Here is an 18,538-nt window from a genome sequence, read left to right as displayed (position 1 = left end):
TTATACTTTGGAACATCCCAGTGAAGGAAATGCAGGGACAAAGACTTCTTTCACATATGTGCCCAGAAAGGATTTTTCATCTCAGTGCTGCAAGTATTTGGGATACTTTCTAAATGGGTGTTCAGTATGGCATTTGATTGCAATGAAGTAGACTAGAGAGATTTCCCTTGGGTGCTAGAATGAAAAGTTATCAAATTTACAACTTTGAAGCACACTTACCAATGCTTCACAGTAAAAATGACTCCTTGTTTTTCCAACATCTGCCTTTAGAACTACTGTTCTCCAGAACAAAACATAATTGTGATAGTGGGGGATGCATTTGAATGATCTCTTGAGAGCATATAGTGTTGCTGGAGGAAGTCTGAAAATTGAAGTGTACTTAGCCAGGGGGAACATTTTGTCTTTTCTGCTTTTAAAATGAAAATGCTGCTGAATGAAGCCAGCTATGGCTCAGCAAAAGTCTCACTGGATAGTCCTTGCTAGGGGTACTATGATATAAGGGCAGGAGAGAGCTTTCTAGATTTGGTTTGCCAAGAGTTTGAGATTCTTGGGTATTGACACACTTACCAAACCCCTAAGAAATACATGATAAACCAGGAGGTTGATATACTGATTTACAGCGGAGTGAATGCCTTTTCAATGATTAGAGTAACTTATTCAGTCTCCAGAACATCTTCTCCTTGATGTCATAGTATCTGGTACACCAAATTCATGATGATAAAGTTGGTTTGAAGTCATGAAGTCAAAACAAAAGCAAATTGTCTTGAAAAGTATGTCCAAGTTGTACATCAGCCTAATGAATGGTGAGCCATGCCTGCTCTATAACAGGTAAGGTCTTGTTATGGACTGGAAACTGTCTGCTCAGGGATGTATTCAGGAAGGCTCCACACAGACAACTCAACTTCTTTAACACAGTCTTGCTTTGTATAAGTTATAGGAAAAAGAATTCCTTTATAGCTTAGTTAATTACTGGCAACCTATGCTTATCTTAAGGGCTTCCCAAATTCAACAGCGCGTTCACAAACCACTTTTAAAAAATTAAAAATATTATTGCTACATAATAGTTGTACACATTTATGGGGTACTTGTGTGATATTTTGATACAAGTATACAAGTGGAGTGCAGATATCTCTTTGGTATACTTTTGTTTTCAAACCACTTCTGAATCAACGGTATTGAATCTTAATAGGTTCCTTCTCTAGGAATGACTTTATCTCTAAATCCTGGGAACCAGTATTCACTGTAGACTACTAAGTTGACTGCTTGGCTCTAAGTATGGAAGTCTTACATTCGAACATCATGGTGATATTAGTGGGGCTTTCAAGTTTTACACTTGATGGAACAAATACCAGAAATGGTGGGAAGGAGGGAGTGAGGACACACGAGCTTTAGGTATAATAAAGTGAAGTAACTCTTGTTTTACTGACTAGCAGCTGCATTTAAAACCTGAGGAAGGTCTGTCTCAGGCTTAGTGTTGTCAGTTACATGCCCAGGCAGCATCCGATTATGAACATGGCAAATTATAACAGCAGCATCTTGAAAAACAACAGGGTGAGCCCCGTAATTTCTGTATGTAACTGAGGTATCATACTGACCGGAGTGTCTCTCTACTATCTAGCTGCTGGGAGGCCAAAGAGCTGAAATTCAAAGTCCAGTTACATCAAACAGTCCACTCTTATGTGAGTTACTTTGCCTGGGAAACCACCAGTTTGACTTTAGGCTTTGCGTCCTTTTTGAAAATCTAAGTTAGCCCAAAATACAAACAAAACAAAACAAACAGAAAACAGAAAACCTCCATACCCTAAGGTACATAGTCCTGGGCAAAGGTGAAGGGAGATGTTATGTTGATGTTCAAAGGGAATGGATAAATACAGCCTTCGGCAAATCACATGTGTATTGCCAATGTGCTGGAAAGGAACTCTCAGTACTTAGAAAGGTCAAATGTGGCAACTGAGGGATCCTGATTAATGGCTGTATTACTTTTTTTTGACAAGAGGCATGATCAAAGGATTCTTTAGTGAAGCCTAAGGAGGGGCAACCAAGCAAGTGTGTTCTTGTTGCCACTAAAATAGAAGATTCGATGATTGTTGAAGTCATATAGTTTCAGGGTATTGTAACATTTGCATTGTTATACATCACAGACTATATTTCTGCTGTAATTTAAAAATTATTAAATAATCTTGTTGGTGTTTTCCCCAGAGTAGCATCATAGTTTGTGATTGTTTCTGGCTCTGGTATTGAGGGATAATTTACACAGGGGATGGGTGTAACTGGATTCTTCACTCCTCCCACTCCGGATCTACTTGCTCCTCTCCTGCTTTCTTCCAAATAATGTCTTACCAGAACTAATGGAAAAATTATCCTGGTCTTAATGATTCCCATCTGGTTATATATAAGTAATCAATCAAATTCTGCCACAAATTAGCAAATATATTTCATTTTTAATAATAGACATGACAGATAGTTCCTAGCTGGTAGGTTTGCTGGAGAACACTCACAGGAGACCAGTTTTTCACAAGCTACACTTAGAAGCAGTAGAGAACATTTAAACCTCACAGATGGTACTTAATAGCTCTGTGTCTTTAGGCATGTTATTTAGTCCTTCTGAGCCCTACTTCTTCAGCTCTAAAAGGTGAGTCAGAATAATCATTTATTTGGAGGCTAGTTGTGAAGATTAAATGATGTAACAGAGGTCGAACAATTAGCACAGTGGTTTACCCTTTCCATGGTTTTAGCTACTTACAGTCAACCACAGTCTGAAAATATTAAATGGAAAGTTCCAGAAAGAAACAATTCATAAGTTGTAAGTTGTGCACGTGTCTGAGTAGCATGATGAAATGTCTTACGATTCCACTCCGTTCCCCCCAGGATGTGAATCATCCCTTTGTCTAGTGTACTTCTATATACTACCTCCCCCTTAGTCACTTAGAAGCCATCTTGATAAGATCAACTGTTGAGAGAATGCAATGCTTGTGTTCAAGTAATCCTTATTTTATTAATGGCTCCAAAGTACGAGAGGAGTGATTGTGGCATATTGTTATAATTATTTTATTTTGTTATTGGTTATTGTTATTAATCTCTTATGCCGTACCTAAAATTAAACTTTTATCATAGGTATGTATGTACAGGAAAAGCATAGAACCTATAGAGTTTGGTACTATGTAAGGTTTTGGGCATCCACTGAGGGTTTTGGAAGGTACTGTCCAAGGATAAGGGGGAATTACTGTATAGGACTATTTATGCAATGGGTGCCAAATAAATACTCTGCGCATCTTCCCTCCAAGGACTACTGTCTCATTCAAGCTTCAAAAGTTGACAAAGAACCATTAAATGAGAGTTACAAAAAGCAAAGCAAAATATATCTCTGAATCTTTTAATTGTTGAAACCCAATCATGATGGGTACTTGCTAGTTTTTCTTCTAAAATATGGTTATGACCATATTAGCACAGAAAAAAACATTTGGGTGGTTTGATTTGCCATGTTTTGTTTGTAACAAGAAAATAATTTGTATTTTTATTTAAAATATCTTGCAAGGAATCAGACATCAGGAATATTTACTCAATAGCTGCTTGACTGATACCGTTAGACCTTCTAGAGTGGCCTGGCTGTCCTGAACTGTAACACCAAGTATCACACATTGTGACTCATCTTTCCACAGTGAAAGAGATGTGGGAACAATTTCTTTCCCTCTCTAGGTGAAGTCTCTGTCATTTCAGTGACACCTGGAAATGGGTGGAGTGTTCAGGTGTTTCAGCAGAACTTTTTCTATCACCGGAGGAACCTGGCCTTTCTGTCTTTTCCTAGGTTCACTCTGGTTGTCCTTTTATTCTCTTCACTCTCCTTACTCATTTTCATCTTGGGTTTGTGGATTAAGAAGGGGAGGGGATGGAGTAGGAGAGAGACATATCCTGAACTCTACGGCATCTATTTCCCTCTATTCTTTACTTGTAGTACTTGGCGCTCTTCCTGCTGGTTTGTCAGAACTGGATACAGACACCTTGGACATTTCTAAGATTGTTTGGGCACAGGGGCAGCCATGGGTTTGGAGAAATATGATCATTGGAGCCACCCTTCCTTCCCAGCTCAAATGCTAAATTACATACCATGGTAAACATTTGTTACATTTAATTTTTGTTGCCAAATGCATTTTCTTAAGTATGGGAAAATGTGCCTGAAGATTTGTGTTTTGTTAAAGAGTGATAATTCAATAAAAGATTTTAGGCTGCTCAATTCTATAATACTTAAAATACTCAGTGATGAGGATTTAAAATGCTAGTAACCAAGCAGCTCAAGATAAAACAAAAGACTTTTTGGGTTTGCTTTCATCTTTTTATTCTTGTGAGCATTTATCTTTCAGAAAGATTTAAAGAGATTTGCCCTTTAATATAATTTTAATATTTTGAGATCTAATTGAGTATAAAAAAGGTATGTATTGCCTTCTCACTGAACTCTGCTCTGTGTGGGCATTTGAGGAATATGTAGGATTATTGATGAAGACAGTTAGAAAGCTGGCATGTAGGAATAAATTCTACGTCTCTTACCTTTGGCTGACAGAAGCCACTCGCATCTTCAGAACACGTTTTCTTACCCTGAACCAAGGTTTGTGCCTCCAAAACTTTTTTTTTCTTTTAAATAAAATATAGCCAAGCTGCAGCTCTTTGTGATGTTTCACACAAAGTCAAGTAAAGAAGACAGTTTTATTGTGCCCCATCACACAAGCAGCCATATTTAAGCTGCAAGGTAGGACTGCAGAGGCACAGTTTGTTTTTCTCTGCTCTACCCATTCTGTCCTCTGCTGCCAGTCCCACGCCTATTCCCACATGGATGCCTCCTCTCTTAACCTGCTCCCATCATGAGCTCCATGGACAGGTATAGCTTTGCCAGCCCCACTGCCCCCCTACCCTCCTACCCTCTATTTCTCATGTTACCCATTTGCCATTTCTCATTGCTCTTCTAGCTAGACCCTTCACTCACTGCTTCTGCCCTTATTCGAGCTGGGTCTCCACTCTTGCATGTCCATCTTGGGATTTGTTCTGCTCTTCTTGTTCAGGACCAAAGTATCTTTGCTAGGAAAGCATACATATGATATTAGCATAGCCTGCTATAGTTCTCAGTGTTTTAAGAAATCATCAATTTTTTCCTTTTGTGATTGAGGCCAGGAGAAGCAGGAAGCCCTTTTAGTGTAGGGATGTCCTGAGTCTTTGGAAGTCAAGCTCATCAAGTTTCCCTCCATTCTGTTGTGAGCAAGCATCAGCTTCCTGGCTGTTGAAGAGTTTCTGTATCTGAGCAGCTGAATATGTTGGGTAAGGGAAGAGATCAGGTAAAGAATCAATATTATTGAAGATGAGGCAGGGCCTCCTGAGAGGGACCTTCAGCCATTTCTTTGCAACTCAGCACTAGGCAGGTCTTTCCATGGTGTGCCAGAAAGTGGAAATCCCAATGTGCTGCTTCCCAAGAGCTCCTTGATGTTTTGATTAAACCTGATCAGTTAGTTCTGGTTTGGCAAGGTTGATTGCTGTTAGCAGCAAATTTCATCCAGAAATTTCCCCGATGAACATGCATCGTGTTCTCTGGACTAGAAGGGCCTAGTGTTTTGATATTTAGAGTCCTGAAAGTGAATAGAATCTTCATGCCCCCTCTCCCCAATGTTTCTCCTGTTCACTACTGCATAGGAATCTACTGAAATTGACACACCTTTTCCCCCTGGTTACCCCATTTCTTTTCCCTTAAATTAGGAGGCAGCAGAAGTGAACGTCCTGGTAGAATTTGTCTGTATTTGTCCTGCACAGGAACCTACTGAAATTGACATGCTTTTTTTTTCCCTGTTACCCCCTCTTTCCCTTATCTTAAACTAGGAGGCAGCAGGAGCATATGCTCTGGAAGAATTTGTATGTATTTGTCCTGTCATCTCAGTGTAATCATAAAGTGATTTTCCTTAGACACCCACAAAACAGCAATCACACTTTTCCTGGAGCTTCAAATTGGCTGTAGTGATGACATGCTTCTATCCAAGGGATCTCTGTAAATCATACTTAAAATGGTGCCCACCTGTGGTCCCATTTACCAGGGAAGCATTTTGTTCTCATGCATTTGCTTGTTGGTTTTGCTAGAATGCTCAACCTTCCCTTCCCCCGTGGCATCCCTGTGAATTCTGTTTTCTCATTCCCCAATCTGATTTTACTTGGATATTTACCTGGTTATTTATTCCTTAAGGGATTTCTCAGCCTGTCTTTTTAAAGATTTATCTCCTACTTTTCTTGACCTATCCCTCATCTCCCCACCCCACTACTTCTTTCTTTTTCTGTCAAGGCAGCTCCACTTCTGATCTCCCTTCCTCCTTTATCTTATTCAGTCAGATCTGCAGCCTCCCCCAGATCCACTGACAGCCAGTACTCCCACCACCCTTACTGAGTGCCTACTATGTGCCAGTCCCACCCTTGCAACACTCACAAAATCTCTTAAAAAGCAAGGTAGGTAACACCATCCCTGTTTTACAGATGAGGAAAGTAAAACCTAGAGATGTTAATGGTTGTTCCTAAGCAATATAACACAAGATGGAAGACCTGGGATTCAAATCCATAACTCTCTGACTCTAAGCTCGTGCTCTTTCCACTGCATTATGCTTTCTGACAAGAAAGGCCAAGAATAGTCAATGAAATGACATTAGCTCATCTTCTCTTGAGCTCTTGGTCAGCGTCTTATCAAGAAGAAACTGTAATTCAGAGAAGATAATTTTTTCATACACAGAAGACTTAGAAGTGGCAGAACATCCGGGATCAACCTGGAGTGGCATTCTACATCCCACTCCTTGTGGTTTAGGGAAAGCTTTGGTGCTTTTTGGTTGCAGATGCTAAGAGCTGGGTGTTCGTGGCTCAACTGCTGGTTTATAATTAGATGCTAGTTACGTAAAGATTGTTAGATAAATTACTCAGAGTTTGTTTTATATATCTTAATGTGGAGTATTTTTTGTGTTGGCTTATGACAAGTATCAATTTAGCTGCTCTTTTTCCCTCTTTTATACTCACTAGACAAGGCAGAGGCAATGTTTGAAACTATTTTGGTATCCCCCTTCGAACACTGCAGTAGTGAGGCTCTCAGCCATTCAACATGAGGATGGCCACTGGACTCCTGTCCTTTAATGTTAATATGCAAAATAATATTCTATATTTGAAGTTAAAGGAGATCCTCAAATGATAAAATGGTGTATTGTTCTAGAACACAAACTCACCTAATTTTACTAGATTAAAACTAGACATCTTATCTTTGTTTTTTTGTTGTTGTTGTTTGTTTCTTTTTTTGAGACGGAGTCTCGCTCTGTCGCCCAGGCTGGAGTGCAGTGGCGCGATCTCGGCTCACTGCAAGCTCCGCCTCCTAGGTTCACACCATTCTCCTGCCTCAGCCTCCCGAGTAGCTGGGACTACAGGCACCCACCACCACGCCTGGCTAATTTTTCGTATTTTTAGTAGAGATGGGGTTTCACCCTGTTAGCCAGGATGGTCTGGATCTCCTGACCTCGTGATCCACCTGCCTCAGCCTCCCAAAGTGCTGGGATTACAGGCATGAGCCACCGTGCCCCGCAGGACACCTTATCTTAAGCCTCTGGACTTTGCATCAGGGAAATTTGGTTTATATTAGCTCAGGTTTTATCAGTCCTCAGGGGAATTATTGAAACATTGGCCTTTAACATCAGCACAAACTTAAAATTGCTCTTATACCTTTTCTAAGAATTTCCTTGACATTTCTCAAATTATATAAATGCCTTTTGAATCAATATAAAACAGGCCTCCCAAAAAATGATCTGACTGGACTCCAGTTTCCCCTTGTGGGTTTTGAGATAAAATAAAGTCCATAAATATTTAATGACTGGGCATTATGGGGAACCTTCTGTTCTAGTTTTGATGTGAAGTTGCTATTTGAAGCTGGAGCATGTTTGGCCCCCATATGAAAACTTTTGACTTAAATTTTGACCATATTATTGGTAATTTTTAAAATAATGGATTCAAATGTTATAATGTCCTAATAAGGTGTTCAAAATGATAGTTTGGTTATTTTGGCCCTGCAAAATCAACTTAAACACCATTGAGAGGTTTGTCTTTAAAATCTATGATTTATTTCTCAACTTACACATTCTGAGATAGTAAAATGTCAGTAAAAATGTCATAGAGGATTATCTCATTTGAGTTCTCTTTTTTTCAGTATATGTATTATTTACCTATTTCATTGTATCTTCACCAATTCAGATTTTGAATTAACATAGCATTTTTAGAATTGAGTTTTTCTGATGAACTACTGTATAGTAACTGTCTTGAAGATATGTGCTTCTTTCATGAGACAGTAATATTTAATCTTTAGATGTTTGTAAGTGCAGATTGAATTCAGTACATCCAGTCCAGACTATTTTCATATAGAAATTGTCTCCTTGGGTCTTATGGCACTAAGCTCAGCTCTTACACACACATTACTCAGTACCCTTATGAGATTTCCTTTGAGGGTCGTGGCTTAATTATATCAGTTTGTATGAATAAGAAGAATGAATGGAATGACAAACTCTAAGAGCTAGAAGCAGACATTTACACTTTTACTTAGAAGCCCACTAAACATAAAATAGACCTCTGAGAAAGGTAAGATTGGTCGAAGTCAAGCAGGACACTCCCACTGGCTGAGAATAAAAGGAACTCTTGCAAGTCTGGTGACCTTCCAGAAATCAATGCACAGGTGACCTTCCAGAAATCAATGTCATCAACAAGTCTCTGGCACTGTGTGAGGGAGAGGATGCCTAAGCCTGATAATGGGCATATTCAGTTCTCAGTAGTTACAGTTCTTCCTGTAAAGTAATGCATTGGCTTTCTGACACATAGGTTTCATTCTCCTTCCAGGGCCTGGATGAAGCAGGACTTGAAGATTTTGATTTGTAGCCATGGCAGAATGCCCGCTGGGAACTAGCTGGCCCTCCTGTTAGTGCAGTGGTACAGGGCTGTAATGGATAAGGTTAAGGCTCGTTGACAAACATTTAGCCTCACGTAGGAAAATGTTGGGATAATCAGTATTCAAAGATGGCAAGTGTTCCCTAGTGAAGCTGAAAGAACACTAGAAAGGATGTTTGTGATGAGAAAATTAGAAAGAATTTGAAGGGCTTACATAAAAATACAACAGGTCTTGATAATTGAACCCTTATATTTTGTTCACGTTGCATTTTTGGGTCTCATTCATCATCATCGCTATCAGATTCACCAAGAAATATTTATTGTGAACTTGCTTTGTGCTGAGCACTATGCTAGATATGGGTACAGAGAAGTAGAAACATACCCCTGCCTTCATGTAGCTTACACTTCAGGGACATAGGCCCTACCCATTGTGATTGTAACACACTGCGACTCCTTTTCTCATGTCTTGAGGATTCAGTCTTTTATACCCACTCTATATTCACTCTTCAAAGATGACTTTTATTTCTCTGGGATAAAGCATGATGAATCTATCTTGCTTACTTTTTTTTTCTTTTTATTATACTTTAAGTTTTAGGTTACAGTAGAAAGAAAGTATCTTGCTTACTTTCTTTCTACCGTAAGATATATTGGTATCTAAATATTTCTCCTTGTCTTAGAGGAATGGTGATATTTAGAAAGGATGGAGTGGTGTGAATGGTGGGGTGATAATTATGAAGAGAAATAACGTGTAAAATAAGAAAAATTTTTTAATAATTTGAAGGATATTGATTCTAGCTCTTTAAAAATAGATCAATAACAACTTTGGTTGGGTCTTGGAGTCATTATTACTTCAGTTTTACTAATCTACCTGATTGTTCCCAAGACTATGATGGTTTAAGTCGAAACAAAAAGTCTTGTCATTCCTCTGCTCAAAAATCTTATATCTCAAATCCTTATCTGCTAATTCTGGGAAACATAATGTTGAGGGAAAAATGCAAGTTGCAGAAGTAATGTTCACAGTAAGGTGCTATTTATACAATTTTAAAGCCATTAAAACAATGCTACATGTCATTTATGGGTTGCATATATATAGTAAAAGGGTCATGCATGAGAATGATAAACACTAAATTTAGAATAGTTTTTGGCTATGGGAGTAAGAAGGGAGGGTAATACAAATGTGAAAGGCTTTATATGTGTTAATAGTTCTTTATTTCTTAAGTGGAAGGGCAATGCAAATGAGGAAGCCTTCGTATGTATTTATTTTATTTCTTGTTGGTGAGTGTACAGATGGCCCATTATATTCTTCTAAGTTTTCTTTTTGTAAACTACTTTTTTTGAAAGTTTCATTTAAAAATAAGAACGAGAATTAGAGAATCTGTTATTTTAATGCATGTGTTCAGTCTTTGCTTAAGTCTGTGGTATTTTATATTTCTTCATCTTGACTAGAGGTTCATGTGAGAAAATATCAAGCTGGTTTGTGTGACTCTAAGAGCTCTCAGCTCTGTACAGTTTGTCAGCTTCCTGTCAGCCTCATACTCAGAGTGGCTGGCCATGTAAATGTTCCTTCTGAACAATTTCTGGATGGCTGCTCCCTGTCTCTGTTGGCTGCTCTCTTCAGTATTAATTTTACATCCACCCTCCCAATGGGATTTACTTTGTCTGGGAAGCTGTAGTAGAACTCAAAAGCATTTTTTACCAATAGAACTTTGAGCTGCTAAGCACATCCCTCGGCTCAGTGAGTCCTTCCTTTGCTGGTACACTACAGTTGTAAATCAAATATGAGAAGGCCCTGAGCTGGTGCCCTGTAGATTGAAAAGTGCAGCTGACATCTTTTAAACTGAGATTGTCATTTGGAGCAGTTTCTGAGTATTTTTACTCAAGGATATGTGAACAACCAAGGTTTTGAAAGTCTGTTTTTTTCCCATTTGGCTTGAAAGCACAATTCAAGTCATTGTGAATCTTTCTAGGCTTTTACTAGTTATGAGAAGCAGGTACAATCTTGAGAAGCAGGTAAAATTGTAGGGAAACTATCTACGTTATGATAAATATGTAAGAAGTGGAGAAGTTGTCTGAGGATGGTATAGTTGAATGTATAAAGGGACAAACCCTAAAAAATGAACTGAGAAAGGTAAGGAGTGATGATGCAAACTTCATAGGCCACAACACTGGGCATGGTGCACAGGTAATGTATATCGCTTTACAAGTGACCTCAGGTTTTTTTTGTTTTGGTTTTTGAGACAGAGTCTTGCTCTGTCACCCAGGCTGGAGTGCAATGGGTCGGTCTCAGCTCACTGCAACCTCCACCTGCCAGGTTCAAGCAATTCTCCTCCTTCAGCCTCCTGAGTAGCTGGGACTACAGGCATGCACCACCATGCCCTGCTAATTTTTTGTATTGTTAGTAGAGACGGGGTTTCACCATGCTGGCCAGACTGATCTCAAACTCCTGACCTCGTGATCCGCCTGCCTCAGCCTCCCAAAGTGTTGGGATTATAGGTGTGAGCCACCACACCCACCCAGTATATAATTTAATAAAAATATTCATCTCCAACAATGAAATATTATATTAACGGAGAAAAGTTTGATTTCCTTATAAATCACACACGTATGTATGTGTGTATGTGTATGTATTTGTATGTTTATGTATCTCTACTGTGTCTTTTTAAAATTCTAAACAACTTGTTTTATATGCTACATAGATTGGTATTTTAACCAGGTAAAAAGTGGTATTCTGTCATGTAAAGCTTCTGCCCTGGTGTATTAGTCCATTTTCACCCTTCTGTAAAGAATTACCGGGGGGAGTAGCCAAGATGGCCGAATAGGAACAGCTCCTGTCTACAGCTCCCAGCGTGAGCGACACAGAAGATGGGTGATTTCTGCATTTTCATCTCAGGTACCAGGTTCATCTCACTAGGGAGTGCCAGACAGTGGGCGCAGGACAGTGGCTGCAGCACACCTTGGACCAGCCGAAGCAGGGCGAGGCATTGCCTCACTTGGGAAGTGCACGGGGTCAGGGAGTTCCCTTTCCTGGTCAAGGAAAGGGGTGACAGATGGCACCTGGAAAATCGGGCCACTCCCACCCAAATACCACGCTTTTCTGACGGGCTTAGGAAACGGCGCACCAGGAGATTATATCCCGCATCTGGCTCGGAGGGTCCTATGCCCATGGAGTCTCGCTGATTGCTAGCACAGCAGTCTGAGATCAAACTGCAAGGTGGCAGCGAGGCTGGGGGAGGGGTGCCCGCCATTGCCCAGGCTCGCTTAGGTAAACAAAGCAGCCAGGAAGCTCCAACTAGGTGGAGCCCACCACAGCTCAAGGAGGCCTGCCTGCCTCTGTAGGCTCCACCTCTGGGGCAGGGCACAGACAAACAAAAAGACAGCAGTATCCTCTGCAGACTTAAATGTCCCTGTCTGACAGCTTTGAGGAGAGCAGTGGTTCTCCCAGCACGCAGCTGGAGATCTGAGAACGGGCAGACTGCCTCCTCAAGTGGGTCCCTGACCCATGACCCCCGAGCAGCCTAACTGAGAGGCACCCCCTAGTAGGGGCAGACTGACACCTCACATGGCTGGGTACTCATCTGAGACAAAACTTCCAGAGGAACGATCAGACAGCAGCATTCGCGGATCACGAAAATCTGTGGATCTGCAGACACCGCTGCTGATACCCAGGCAAACAGGGTCTGGAGTGGACCTCTAGCAAACTCCAACAGACCTGCAGCTGAGGGTCCTGTCTGTTAGAAGGAAAACTAACAAACAGAAAGGACACCCACACCAAAAACCCATCTGTACATCACCATCATCAAAGACCAAAAGTAGATAAAACCACAAAGATGGGGAAAAAACAGAGCAGGAAAACGGGAAACCCAAAAAACAGAGCGCATCTCCTCCTCCAAAAGAATGCAGTTCCTCACCAGCAACGGAACAAAGCTGGACAGAGAATGACTTTGATGAGTTGAGACAAGAAGGCTTCAGATGATCAAACTACTCTGAGCTACAGGAGGAAATTCAAACCAAAGGCAAAGAAGTTGAAAACTTTGAAAAAATTGAGACTAATGTATAACTAGAATAACCAATACAGAGAAGTGCTTAAAGGAGCTGATGGAGCTGAAAGCCAAGGCTCAAGAACTACGTGAAGAATGCAGAAGCCTCAGGAGCTGATGCCATCAACTGAAATAAAGGGTATCAGTGATGGAAGATGAAATGAATGAAATGAAATGAGAAGGGAAGTTTAGAGAAAAAAGAATAAAAGGAAACAAACAAAGCCTCCAAGAAATGTGGGACTATGTGAAAAGACCAAATCTACGTCTAATTGGTGTACCTGAAAGTGACGAGGAGAATGGAACCAAGTTGGAAAACACTCTGCAGGATATTATCCAGGAGAACTTCTCCAACCTAGCAAGGCAGGCCAACATTCAGATTCAGGAAATACAGAGAATGCCACAAAGATACTCCTCGAGAAGAGCAACTCCAAGACACATAATTGTCAGGTTCACCAAAGTTGAAATGAAGGAAAAAATGTTAAGGGCAGCCAGGGAGAAAGGTCGGGTTACCCACTAAAGGAAGCCCATCAGACTAACAGCGGATCTCTTGGCAGAAACTCTACAAGCCAGAAGAGAGTGGGGGCCAATATTCAACGTTCTTAAAGAAAAGAATTTTCAACCCAGAATTTCATATCCAGCCAAAATAAGCTTCATAAGTGAAGGAGAAATAAAATCCTTTACGGACAAGCAAATGCTGAGACATTTTGTCACCACCAGGCCTGCCCTAAAAGAGCTCCTGAAGGAAGCACTAAACATGGAAAGGCACAACCGGTACCAGCCGCTGCAAAATCATGCCAAAATATAAAGACCATCGAGACTAGGAAGAAACTGCATCAACTAACGAGCAAAATAACCAGCTAACATCAAAATGACAGGATCAAATTCACACATAACAATATTAACTTTAAATGTAAATGGACTAAATGCTCCAATTAAAAGACACAGACTGGCAAATTGGATAAAGACTCAAGACCCATCAGTGTGCTGTATTCAGGAAACCCATCTCACATGCAGAGACACACACAGGCTCAAAATAAAAGGGTGGAGGAAGATCTACCAAGCAAATGGAAAACAAAAAAAAGGCAGGGGTTGCAATCCTAGTCTCGGATAAAACAGACTTTAAACCAACAAAGATCAAAAGAGACAAAGAAGGCCATTACATAATGATAAAGGGATCATTTCAACAAGAAGAGCTAACTATCCTAAATATATATGCACCCAATACAGGAGCACTCAGATTCATAAAGCAAGTCCTGAGTGACCTACAAAGAGACTTAGATTCCCACACAATAATAATGGGAGACTTTAACACCCCAATGTCAACAGTAGACAGATCAACGAGACAGAAAGTTAATAATGATACTCAGGAATTGAAGTCAGCTCTGCACCAAGAAGACCTAATAGACATCTACAGAACTCTCCACCCCAAATCAACAGAATATACATTTTTTTCAGCACCACACCACACCTATTCCAAAACTGACCACATAGTTGGAAGTAAAGCTGTCCTCAGCAAATGTAAAAGAACAGAAATTATAACAAACTGTCTCTCAGACCACAGTGCAATCAAACTAGAACTCAGGATTAAGAAACTCACTCAAAACCGCTCAACTACATGGAAACTGAACAACCTGCTCCTGAATGACTACTGGGTACATAACGAAATGAAGGCAGAAATAAAGATGTTCTTTGAAACCAACGAGAACAAAGACACAACATACCAGAATCTCTGGGATACATTCAAAGCAGTGTGTAGAGGGAAATTTATAGCACTAAATGCCCACAAGAGAAAGCAGGAAAGATCTAAAATTGACACCCTAACATCACAATTAAAAGAACTAGAAAAGCAAGAGCAAAACTATAAAAGCAAGAGCAAACACATTCAAAAGCTAGCAGAAGGCAAGAAATAACTAAAATCAGAGCAGAACTGAAGGAAATAGAGGCAAAAAAAAAAACCCTTCAAAAAATTAATGAAGCCAGGAGCTGGTTTTTTGAAAGGATTAACAAAATTGAAAGACCACTAGCAAGACTAATAAAGAAAAAAAGAGAGAAGAATCAAATAGACGCAATAAAAAATGATAAAGGGGATATCACCACCAATCCCACAGAAATACAAACTACCATCAGAGAATACTACAAACACCTCTATGCAAATAAACTAGAAAATCTAGAAGAAATGGATACATTCCTCGACCCATACACTCTCCCAAGACTAAACCAGGAAGAAGTTGAATCTCTGAATAGACCAATAACAGGCTCTGAAATTGAGGCAATAATCAATAGCTTAGCAACCAAAAAGAGTCCAGGACCCGATGGATTCACAGCCGAATACCACCAGAGATACAAGGAGAAACTGGTACCATTCCTTCTGAAACTATTCCAATCAATAGAAAAAGAGGGAATCCTCCCTAACTCATTTTATGAGGCCAGCATCATCCTGATACCAAAGCCTGGTGGAGACACAACCAAAAAAGAGAATTTTAGACCAATATCCTTGATGAATATCAACACAAAAATCCTCAATAAAATACTGGCAAACCAAATCCAGCAGCACATCAAAAAGCTTATCCACAATGATCAAGTGGGCTTCATCCCTGGGATGCAAGGCTGGTTCAATATACGCAAATCAATAAATGTAATCCAGCATATAAACAGAACCAAAGACAAAAACCACATGATTACCTCAAGAGATGCAGAAAAGGCCTTTGACAAAATTCAATAACCCTTCATGCTAAAAACTCTCAATAAATTAGGTATTGATGGGATGTATCTCAAAATAATAAGAGCTATCTATGACAAACCCATAGCCAATATAATACTGAATGGACAAAAACTGGAAGCATTCCCTTTGAAAACTGGCACAAGACAGAGATGCCTTCTCTCACCACTCCTATTCAACATAGTGTTGGAAGTTCTGGCCAGGGCAATTAGGCAGGAGAAGGAAATCAAGGGTATTCAATTAGGAAAAGAGGAAGTCAAATTGTCCCTGTTTGTAGATGGCATGATTGTATATTTAGAAAACCCCATTGTCTCAGCCCAAAATCTCCTTAAGCTGATAAGCAACTTCAGCAAAGTCTCAGGATACAAAATCAATGTACAAAAATCACAAGCATTCTTATACACCAATAACAGACAAACAGAGCCAAATCGTGAGTGAACTCCCATTCACAATTGCTTCAAAGAGAATAAAATACCTAGGAATCCAACTTACAAGGGATGTGAAGGACCTCTTCAAGGAGAACTACAAACCACTGCTCCATGAAATAAAAGAGGACAGAAAGAAATGGAAGAACATTCCATGCCCATGGGTAGGAAGAATCAATATCGTGAAAATGGCCATACTGCCCAAGGTAATTTATAGATTCAATGCCATCCCCATCAAGCTACCAATGACTTTCATCACAGAATTGGAAAAAACTACTTTAAAGTTCATATGGAACCAAAAAAGAGCCCGCATCGCCAAGTCAATCCTAAGTCAAAAGAACAAAGCTGGAGGCATCATGCTACCTGACTTCAAACTGTACTACAAGTCTACAGTAACCAAAACAGCATGGTACTGGTACCAAAACAGAGATATAGATCAATGGAACAGAACAGAGCCCTCAGAAATAATGCCACATATCTACCACTATCTGATCTTTGACAAACCTGAGAAAAACAAGCAATAGAGAAAGGATTCCCTATTTAATAAATGGTGCTGGGAAAACTGGCTAGCCATATGTAGAAAGCTGAAACTGGATCCCTTCCTTACACCTTATACAAAAATCAATTCAAGATGGATTAAAGACTTAAACGTTAGACATAAAACCATAAAAACCCTAGAAGAAAACCTAGGCATTACCATTCAGGACATAGGCATGGGCAAGGACTTCATGTCTAAAACACCAAAAGCAATGGCAACAAAAGCCAAAATTGACAAATGGGATCTAATTAAACTAAAGAGCTTCCACACAGCAAAAGAAACTACCATCAGAGTGAATAGTCAACCTACAAAATGGGAGAAAATTTTTGCAATCTACTCATTTGACACAGGGCTAATATCCAGAGTCTACAATGAACTCAAACAAATTTACAAGAAAAGTACAAACAACCCCATCACAAATTGGGCAAAGGATATGAACAGACACTTCTCAAAAGAAGACATTTATGCAGCCAAAAGACACATGAAAAAATGCTCATCATCACTGGCCATCAGAGAACTGCAAATCAAAACCACAATGAGATACCATCTCACACCAGTTAGAATGGCAATCATTAAAAAGTCAGGAAACAACAGGTGCTGGAGAGGATGTGGAGAAACAGGAACACTTTTACACTGTTGGTGGGACTGTAAACTAGTTCAACCATTGTGGAAGTCAGTGTGGCAATTCCTCAGGGATCTAGAACTAGAAATACCATTTGACCCAGCCATCCCATTACTGGGTATATACCCAAAGGATTATAAATCATGCTGCTATAACGACACATGCACACGTATGTTTATTGCAGCACTATTCACAATAGCAAAGACTTGGAACCAACCCAAATGTCCAACAATGAGAGACTGGATTAAGAAAATGTGGCACATATACACCATGGAATACTATGCAGCCATAAAAAATGATGAGTTCATGTCCTTTGTAGGGACATGGATGAAACTGGAAATCATCATTCTCAGTAAACTATCGCAAGGACAAAAAACCACACACCGCATGTTCTCACTCATAGATGGGAATTGAACAATGAGAACACATGGACACAGGAAGGGGAACATCACACTCTGGGGACTGTTGTTGCGTGGGGGGAAGGGGGAGGGATAGCATTAGGAGATATACCTAATGCTAAATGGCGAGTTAGTGGGTGCAGCACACCAGCATGGCACATGTATACATATGTAACTAACCTGCACATTGTGCACATGTACCCTAAAACTTAAAGTATAATAATAATAAAAAATAACAAGAATTACCTGAGACTGGGTAATTTATGAAGAAAAGTAGTTTAATTGACTCACATTTCCACAGGCTTAATAACAGAAAGTATGACTGGGGGGCCTCAGGGAACCTGTGTTCGTGGCAGAAGGTGAAAGGGAAGCAAGGACCTTCACATGGTGGCAGGAGAGAGAGAGCTAAGGGGGAAGGTGCCACACACATTTAAACCATCAGATCTTGTAAGAACTCACTGAGCAGCAAGTATGGAATCCACCCCCATGATCCAATGACCTCACATCAGTCTCCTCCTCCAATTTGACATGAGATTTGGGCAGGCAAACAAATCCAAACCTTATGACCTGGTTACAGTGAAAGAGCTAGCCCCATCTCTTCCATTTTCATAGATAAGGAATAACTGCTACCCTAATGCCTCAACATGGAAAAGAATGGGGAAAACACACATGCCCTCTCTTAACCCCTAATTGTACCTTCATGGGGGAACTGGGGGACTTATGATCAGTGAGTGTGGATGGCAAAACATTTGAGCATGGAGGGCTCAGCCTTGCCTTTGTATCTTTTGGAATGTTCTCAGAAGCACTTCTTTGTTCATTACTGTGATGAACTATCTAGATAGGTCTGTCTTTGAAAGGAGTATGGGAAAGCTCC

The sequence above is a fragment of the Pongo abelii genome, chromosome 12 (assembly GCF_028885655.2).
Source record: "Pongo abelii isolate AG06213 chromosome 12, NHGRI_mPonAbe1-v2.0_pri, whole genome shotgun sequence".
Taxonomy (NCBI): domain Eukaryota; kingdom Metazoa; phylum Chordata; class Mammalia; order Primates; family Hominidae; genus Pongo; species Pongo abelii.
This window is presented reverse-complemented; position numbering follows the sequence as displayed.